Source organism: Lissotriton vulgaris, chromosome 2_1, assembly GCF_964263255.1.
Source record: "Lissotriton vulgaris chromosome 2_1, aLisVul1.2, whole genome shotgun sequence".
NCBI classification, from domain to species: Eukaryota; Metazoa; Chordata; class Amphibia; order Caudata; family Salamandridae; genus Lissotriton; species Lissotriton vulgaris.
In genome coordinates this window covers 637,844,013-637,853,874 of record NC_141687.1, presented here as the reverse complement: position 1 = coordinate 637,853,874, position 9,862 = coordinate 637,844,013, and positions in this window count along the sequence as shown.

The following is a 9,862-nucleotide window of genomic DNA, read 5'->3' as shown; positions in this document are numbered from 1 at the left end:
CTCCAGTAATCCCAAGGGCGGCTCTTTCTGCCCAAGGGACTACAGTGTCGGATTCCAACAGCCTTTCTGTGCCGGCCTTTCCGACACAGGAAGGCTGTCAGAAGTTGACTTTGAGGGGCCCCCAGCAGGACTCCCATTGATGCAGGGCCACCGTTTGAGGCCGTGCCCCTTGTTGATCCCTCACCGCGTGGCAAGCACCTTGGGGTCTGGAGTACAAGAAGAAACACCGACCACTGAAAATCCATATATTGGACGGTAATGTGAAAACCGTGATGGTGGACGCTTCCAAAACAGTCTGCGACATACTCATGACCATCTGTGCTAAGATAGGTGTCTGGCTTGGCAGTTCGGGAGCCTGCCACAGGGTACAGAGATGAACTGCACCTCGTCTCTTTACAATCATAGCATGCATTCTGACTGGAATGCATTCGCCCATTGTAAAGAATAGAAGTGCGACCGAAACGGTGTTAGGTCGCATCCTAATTGCTGGGTTGGGACCGCCAACAAGAGGTCAGTCGGTCGCTCCCAGTAACGAATCGATGTCGGACGGACTCATCTCCGTCTGACATTGAAATCGAGCCCTTAGTCTGCAGTCTGATAGTGTCCTTGCTGTAGATATGCCAAGAACCAGACAGATGGTGAGCCTATCTGAAAAACAATGCAATAGGTCTCGCATTAGGAAAGTGTGAGCTATTTGTATTGTAAATGACAATTTTTTAAAAATATGTGTTGGCTTTGAAAATATATAAATTAATAGCATTTTTATTTTCAAAGCCAATAGCTTACACTTTCCTAATGCGAGTCCTATTGGCTATGGCAATTGTTTTGGGTAGCAAGCAAGGACAGTGCTGTTGTGGTGCTGAGTGATGTGGTTGGGCTGAGTGATGTGGTGGTGTATCAGAGTGATGTGGTGATGTCCCAAAGTGATGTGGTGGTGTCCTAGTGTGATGTGGTGGTGTCCCAGAGTGATGTAGTGATGTCTGTGAGTGATGTGGTGATGTCTGTGAGTGATGTGGTGGTGACTGCGAGTGATGTGGTGGTGTCTGCGAGTGGTGATTTGGTGTCCCTGAGTGATGTGGTGGTGCCCCTGAGTGATGCACCTGAGTAATGTGGTGGTGCCCCTGAGTAATGTGGTGCTGTCCCAGAGTGATGTGGTGCTGTCCCAGAGTGATGTGGTGCTGTCCCAGAGTGATGTGGTGCTGTCCCAGAGTGATGTGGTGCTGTCCCAGAGTGATGTGGTGCTGTCCCAGAGTGATGTGTTGGTGTCCCAGAGTGATGTGGTGGTGTCCCAGAGTGATGTGGTGGTGTCCCAGAGTGATGTGGTGGTGTCCCAGAGTGATGTGGTGGTGTCCCAGAGTGATGTGGTAGTGTCCTAGAGTGATATGGTGGTGTTGTGAGGCGTGCAGCAGTGTGAGGCGTGCAGCAGTGGCAGCAGTGTGAGGCGTGCAGCAGTGTGAGTAATGCAGCAGTGTGCAGCATGCAGCAGTGTGCGGCGTGCAGCAGTGTGAGTCGTGCAGCAGTGTGCAGCATGCAGCAGTGTGAGTAATGCAGCAGTGTGCAGCATGCAGCAGTGTGCGGTGTGCAGCAGTGTGAGGCGTGCAGCAGTGTGAGGCGTGCAGCAGTGTGAGGCGTGCAGCAGTGTGAGGTGTGCAGCAGTGTGTGGCGTGCAGCAGTGTGTGGCGTGCAGCAGTGTGTGGCGTGCAGCAGTGTGTGGCGTGCAGCAGTCTGAGGCGTGTAGCAGTGTGCGGCATGCAGCAGTGTGCGGCGTGCAGCAGTGTCCAGCATGCAGCAGTGTGAGGCATGCAGCAGTAAGAGGCGTGAGGTGAGGGGGTGTGAGGGGGAGAGGGAGTAGTGATGGTGTGTGAGGGTAAGTGGGGGTGTGTGAGGGGTTGTGAGGGTGAGGGGGTGTGAGGGTGAGGGGGTGTGAGGGTGAGAGGATGTGTGAGGATGAGAGGGTGTGTCAGGTTGAGAGTGTGGGTGAGGGTGAGGGTGAGTGAGGGTGAGGGGGTGTGAGAGTGAGGGGTGTGTGAGGGTGAGGGGTGTGGGTTCTGAGGGGGTGTGGCAGTGTGAGGGAGAGGGTGAGGGGTGTGATGGTGAGGGGGTGTGAGGGTGAGGGGGTGTGCGTTCTGAGGGTGGGTGGCGGTGTGAGGGCATGAGGGGGTGTGAGGGTGGGTGAGAGTGTGTGTGAGGGTAAGGGTGTGAGGGTGAATGAGGGTGAAGGGGTGTGTGAGGATGATGGGGTGAGGGTGAGTGAGAGGGGTGAGGGTGAGCTAGGGTGAGAGTGTTGTGAGGGTGAGTGAGGAGGGTGTGAGAGTGAGTGAGGGTGAGAGGGTTGTGATGGTGAGGGGGGGAAGGTGTGAGGGTGTGTGAGGGTGAGTGAGGGTGTGTGAGGGTGTGAGGGTGAGGGTCCGAATTAAATGGTGGCAGGGCAGACATCATTGCAGCTAGCAAGTCGATATTGACATTTGTATACTCTCTACTCCGACCAAGGCTGGAATTAGTCACTAGTTACAGACCTGAAGACTGGATGTGCTCTCTCTGAACACACTGCAGCGGCAGAGCTGTGAACAATGGCCCTATCAGATCTGCACACAATTTGTCATAGACAGACAATAAGCACATTGCATGGAGAGCAAATGTTCCTTCTGCTGGACTACGAAGCAGTCTGTAAGACATAGACACACACTACATGCTCCTCTGCACAACCTCTTGAACACACTACAAAGTCCGCAAGAGCTAAAGATAGAGCTAGGCAAACCCAAAGCGCAGCATACATATATCTACGGAAATCTAAGATGAAGCAAAATTAAACACAAGGCTCACGGTGCCCTCAAGCCACAGTCTAGCACACCATGACTGGGAATCCATCTTAGACGGATCCATAATGAGCGAGTGGCCAAAAGACCCTGTAGGTCCCAGTGGGGTACACATGTTACTATGGTAATTCCTAAACTAAAGCCACAATAAACATGTGGTAAATGGAGACTATAAACAACAAGCTCTCGGCATTGCTGTGGGGGAGGCGGGGGAGCGGAGCGCATTCCTTTGAAGTGTGATGATGGGGGAGGGCAGGGGAGAGGAGCGGCCACATCAATGGGGAGCTGATGAAGTGCTAGGATTCCCCACGGCCAGACTGACTTTTGCGTGGCGCGCAGCGTACTTAGGAACACAGGGACATATAGCATGGGACAGAGTAGCAGCGTGAGAGGGACAGAAATGCATATTTTTAGCGCACAGCATGGGCGGGGGCAGTATGTGACAGAGGCAGAGCGTGGGCAGAGTGGGACACAGCAAGGATGTGGAGTCAGAGGGGCACATAGTATGGACGGGGGTGGGGGATCAGAGGCAATATGTGAAAGGAGCATAGCGTGCCATAGGGCGGACAGAGTGGCGCACAGCATGAACGGTGTTGGGGGAACGGAGAAGGCAGCATGTGACTGAGAGGCAGAGCGTGGGCAGGAGACAGCTTGGCGCGCAGAGTACTTGGGTAGAGAGGGACACTTAGCATGGGGCAGACTATCAGCGTGAGAAGGGCAGAAATTTTGATTTTTAGCGCACAGCATGGGCGGGGGCAGTATGTGACAGAGGCAGAGCGTGGAATGTTTTTAAGACATAAACTTAAAGAGAGGGCTAAGCGTCCCGGCAGACAGCGCCCTAATTTAAGCTCGGACAATGTTATAGAAGCAGCCGAGGGCAAGAGACTGCCCGCTGGTAAAAAAAAAAAAACAAACAGAAAAAAGAAAATGCAGGAAAGAAGGAAATAATGCAACAAAGAATTAAATAATAATGGATGCAAGGAAAGATGGAAAAAAGAAGGCAGTAAAGAAGAAAATAAAATGGAGATTGGAAGGAGGAAGGAAAGAAGGAAAAAAAAAGGGAAAGTAGGAAAGAATGAAGGAAAGAAAAAGAAGTAAATAAAGAAATAAGGATGGCAAAATGGAAAGATACAGGTAAATAAATAAAGAGAAAAATGGAAAGAATGAAGTGAAGAATAAGATTAAAGGGAAGAAAAAGAAATAATCGAAGGAAAGAAAAAACAAAGATTAAGACATTGGTGCCAGCTGTTCATTGCAACAATGCTGCCTTTACAAGTGTCATTCTCTGCAAAGTATGTTTATTTGCTGGTCTGTTGTTGAAGATGTCTGGTTAAAATTGCCCTGCACAGTGGCAAATGTTTGTAATCTACCTTGCCCCACCCTTAAAGTCTGTGTAGAATTAGTAAACAGGAACTAGGCAGACGAAACGCCATTATCTCAATGATAATGGTATCAAAAACATGCACTAATGTATTTTAAACATACCTGGGAGCATCAGGGATTCAACGTACTCTCTCTTAGACTCTTGTTTAAAAAAAAAAAAAAACCTAAAGCAAACACAGCGTTGTGCTTTAGCAAAATGTACTTGATAAGCTATCTCGGTTACAAGGCATGTGCGAGGCTACAATGACTATCTTCGGAAGAGTTAAGTAGCAGAGGAAACATTTTTGCAAGACATTTCCGATCGGCCTGTGGGGCATTATGACATCACAAACTTCAGCATTGTGGAGGGCAGGCCGTTATTAAATGTTAGTGCCCCCTTTCCAAGCAAGGTATTTGGCTACTAGCGCTAGATCAGTTTCATGTTATCATATAGTTCCTACTTCAACCTCAGAAAGGGGCCCGTCCTTGGAGGCAGACGATTAAGTTATTCATTAAGAAGTAAGCAAAAAACGCACGTCATTACATCACCATAGGCTAAATAATGTGCACCAGATTGACCATTACACATACCTCACATTTTTCGACTTAAAGGGCATGATGGATTCACGTGGGGATGGATTGGTTTGTGCCCAGATAGCTTTCTGTAAGATGTGCATTGTGAGATATATTACTGTGTTTAACTTAATGCCTCGCGCTGCTTTCTGTGGTAATTCCCATTGATCAGCGGGCACGCGGGTGTTGTTACTGGTGGCAGCGGCTTCACTTAGCTACTGTACTAAGGATTACCGCCGATGTCCGCGAGCTGAATAGGGGACGCCAACAAAAACATATTTGTACAGGGAGCATAGGGGGCTTCAGTGCTGTGACTGACAGACTGGCACTGACTGAAATGCCTCGCGCATTCTCAGGATAGCGGCAGCCTATTTTCGGAAGAGTTAAGTAGCAGAGGAAACATTTTTGCGAGACATTCCGATCGGCCTGTGGGGCATTATGACCTCACAAACTTCAGCATTGTGGAAGGCAGGCCGTTATTAAATATTAGTGCCCCCTTTCCAAGCAAGGTATTTGGCTACTAGCGCTAGATCAGTTTCATGTTATCATATAGTTCCTACTTAAACCTCAGAAAGGGGCCGGTCCTTGGAGGCAGACGACTAAGTTATTCATTAAGACGTAAGCAAATAACGCACTTCATTACATCACCATAGGCTAAATAATGTGCACCAGATTGACCATTACACATACCTCACATTTTTGGACGTAGAGGGCATGATGGATTCACTTGCGGATGGATTGGTTTGTGCCCAGATAGCTTTCTGTAAGATATGCATTGTGAGATATATTACTGTGTTTAACTTAATGCCTCGCGCTGTTCTCAGCGGGCGCGCGGGTGTTGTCACTGGTGGCAGCGGCTGCACTTAGTTACTGTACTAAGAGGATTACTGCCGATGTTCGTGAGCTGAATAGGGGACGCCAATAAAAAAAGAAGAAAAAAAAAGGCCGGGAAAGGATCCCTTTGAAGTGGCCGTTTAACTTTGAATTGGGAAAAAAACATGAACCGCGCATCCCACCCCCTTGCCTGCTCATGCAAAAGATAGCTGCATGTTTTAATAATATATTAATTTAAAAGGCTTCCAGTTTTAGGATTAGGATTTTTTATCATTTGTACATGATTGCAGCTTATGAGAATGTGGCGCAGAACAGTTTCTTGGCAGGAGACTGAACATTATGCCCCAAACGATATGTGCAAACTAGAGCAGGCCCTGGGGGAGGAGGGACCAGCCCTTCCCGGGCCGAGAGAGCTCAGATTTTGTCATTGCATTCTGTGGCTCTGGGCCCACATGTGCATCCCATTAGCCGGAGCTTGGGATGGGAACGAGTTCACGAGGCATGGCAATGAGAACCTCAACAATGCCTGTTATTAAACAAGAAAAAATGATTGCCGAGCGCACGAGTGACACATCTGCAGGCCTCATATGGCTTCTTGGATCGCATGCCTGCAGCGGGCGCGACATCACCTCAGGCAGAACTGACGGTGGCCCGGCTTTCTGTTTTAAGCGAAAGCTCGTTGCTATGTCGCGTGCCCAGGAAATCTGCTAAATGACAACTGGGCGAAACCAAAAGACCCTCTGTGAGGGTGGAGGCCTGGGAGCACTGGGCAGAATGTGAGTCGAACGTTTTGTTTTTCAATGTTTTCAATTACAATGAAAATGATGAGGGAGTTAGACATGTTTTCTTTGGCTCTGACTGCAGTAAACTGCAAATAAGGAAAACAAAGATAATAGCCATGAAAACGATTCACGGCATGCTTTTTTTTATTTCAGCGAAAAAACGCACAAAGGGAGCGAGTTTGGGAAGTACCAATATTAGTGGTGAGAAAGTCTGTCTCGTGCACATAAGGCTTGGTCACAAATGTTTTTGCGTACCGGTGTCACCTAGGCAAAAAATGAATGGGTTTGTACTTCTCAACATCTCTTCTTAATTCAAAGGATCTTAGTTAGTGGAATTTTAGAAACAGGAAATTTTGTTTGCATGTCAAAAAATGTCAAGGCTGGTACGTTTACAGTTATGAACAGTAAACTGAGTTTTAACAGGCAAGGAATCGAAGGATAACTACTTCAAAATTTTGAAAACTATGCCATACTGCCATTGGATTTTTCATCCCAATTTATATACCCAAATCCCCTTTGAAACAAGAACATTGCCGAAAGAAAAAAAAAGCGGCCGGGAAAGGATCCCTTTGAAGTGGCCGTGAAAGTGAAAGCAATTAAGGGGGAGGAGAATTGAGGCCAGCGCGCACTGCACACGCTGGGAAAACCTGTGGGAGGGAGGCTGATGGCTTTGATGTGGGGAAATGCGGGTGCTTGTGTTCACGTGAACTGTTTGAAATCCGCCCAATGGTTTGAGAACTTTTTTGCCTCCTATAATTCTCGACTATCCATTCCTTGCGGAATGGGATAGGCGAGACCTAATGAGCGAGGGTACTAGTTGAATTTTCTTTAGTGTCAGAAATTCATTCAAAGTGATGTGCACCACTTAATCAGTGATGTACATCAAATAGCAACAGAAGAATACATCTTCAGGTATTATTTATCTCAAACTCATTTCTTACCTAACACAGCAACTAAGATAGGTTTGCAACGTCTGTATTTAGGTTTTCCTGTAAGCTATGATTATTGACTTTTGCATAGTTTTTCATTCTGGTGGATACTTATAACCACTTTTCCCCACCTTTAGACTATCCCCTAGTCCCAGACTAGTTCTGGAAGATTTTTCAGCATAGTCCCAGCACACCGCCAGGTGGTGTCGTGCAGCTCCACATCAACTTTGTTCCACCCTTCATCGGCCTGGCTGGCTGAATCAGATCTAGTCCTTGGATCCCTGTTCTCTACCACAAGACCCCCACTCATGGACCTCTGCTCTGAGTACCCATCCGCCCCTGCTAGTGGGGCCTGGTGCTCTACGAGTCCATGCGGCGTGGCTAGCCCGGGAGATACACCTGAGACTTTCCCCCTCACCTGGGCCAGCCCCCCCTGTACTTTCTGGATGTCTGTGGCCTGGCGGGTGCCTTCGTGCGGCTCTGCCCTTTCAGTGCAGCGGCTCAGACTGGCTGCTGGCATGCAGTGATCCACCATTTTGGGGATGACCCTGCGGGGCTGACTTTCCTCTTATGCCATGTTCCACGTCGGCCCTCTGTTGGTGTGTTTCCCATAGGGGCGGGCGCCCCCCCCCCCCTCATTTTGGGCTCTCTGCCACTCCACCCTACGTGGCTGCCGCCCTCGGTGGGGCAGAACTTTGCTGGCGCCCCGCCGACTTCCTCTTGCGGTCTGTTATTCGGGGGTTGAGACGCTGGCTCGGGCCCCTGCTAGCCTTCCTCATTTGCCTGTCGTTCCAGTGGGAGGCTGTAAACAAAGTGGCACTGTTTGCGCTACTAACTCACTGCCTTGGATTTCCATTGCCTCTTATATTATCCCAGGGGTCTTTTCTCCGGACTGCAGTGGCCTCCTTTGGGGGGGGTTCTGTTTGTCTGCTGTTCGCCTCTCGCCACCAGCTGCTGGCGGACTGCTTGCCCCTGTCCTCATTTACTGCTTTTTGCCTCGTGTTGGCCTCACTCCTGTCAGATGGGTCTCTCATCATGGGGAAAACTGACCAAAAACAGCCCAAGATATCTTTTGAGCTCCGAAGATCCTCCCGACCGGACGGTGCTGGCACCGAAGGTGCCGACTCTGCTGCCACTACGGACGCCCATCCTGATTGGAACGACGACCTTAAGGCTATCATGCTAGATGTCAAGTCCACCGTGACTGGAATCGCGACCCAGCTGGACCAACTCTCACCCCGTCTTGACTCCGTAAAGGCCCGTGTTGACTCCCATGATAATCGTCTACTCCATGTCGAGTCCAGGGTGTCGGACGCCAAGGATGCTACCACCCAAGACCGTCAGAAACTACTCCAGATGGACGAAATCTTGGTGATCATCCAGGAGAAGAACGAGGATTTGGAGGACCGCTCCCGCCGGAGCAACCTCCGAATCACGGGCCTTCCAGAATCCACCAACATTTCCAGGATGGAGGACTTTGTGGAACAGCTGATCAAGGAACTCTTCGGCGATGTCCTCTCCCCGGTGTTCATAGTGGAGCACGCACATCGTTCTCTTGGTCTGCGTCCCGGTCTGCCTCCACGTCCGATCATTGCTAAAATCTTGAATTACTGGGATTGGGACGCCATTCTTTAAGCGGCGCGAGATAAGGGCACCATCAACCACCAGGGTAATGCACTCTCCTTTTACCCGGACTACACCCTCACTGTTCAAGCGGCCCGGCGAGAATTCCTTCCTGCCAAGCGCATTCTTCAGATGCATGATGTCTCGTACTCCTTGGCCTACCCGGCGAAACTGAGGGTCCGTCAGGGTGCCAAAGCAATCGTCTTTTCAGATCCAAGAGAGGCCCTGGCATTCGTCAAGAAACTCGAAAAAGAGGTCTGCTCCTCCCCTCCAAAATCTCAGCTCGACGGCGCTGATCGTCTCAGTGACAATGATTGAATGTGCTGACATTGTTTTTTTCTAACTCTTGTTCTGAAAGATGCTTAACACTACCTAAGCTTGGCCACCTTGCTGTTTTGCAGGGGTGTACGCCTAGCCCTGCCATGCCCCCAAGGGATGATTCCCTACTCTACAGCTGTTCTCTCCTCTCCCAGGTGTGGGTTCCTGGGGTGCGGCAGGTGGGTTGGGAAAGGGTGGGGTGTTTTTGGGGGTCTCTTGTTCCTCTATTTAGGATGTGGCTTTACTTTGCCACCATTTGCTTGTTTTGTACTGCTTTCACATGCCTGGACTGCGACACTGCATTGTGCTTCCTGCCTCAAGTCAATTGTTTTCCACATTTTATGAACACACTGCTCCTTTAGTCCCTCCTACTTGCTTGCTGCATTCGCCGGGTCTGGGTGCACAGGTAACTACCCTTGCTCACGGGCACGCTCTGCATCTTTGTTCAATATCTGCCAGTTTATGCCTGCGTGTCCTCCCCAAGCTGTCCTGCCAGCTGACGTCCCTGATGCACTGATTGCACCTGCCCCCGGCGCCCCCCAACTGCGCTGTGAAATTCTACACTTAGGGACACTTCCTCATGACTGACACTGCAGGTGCACCTGGAATGTCGTGGCCTGAAGGG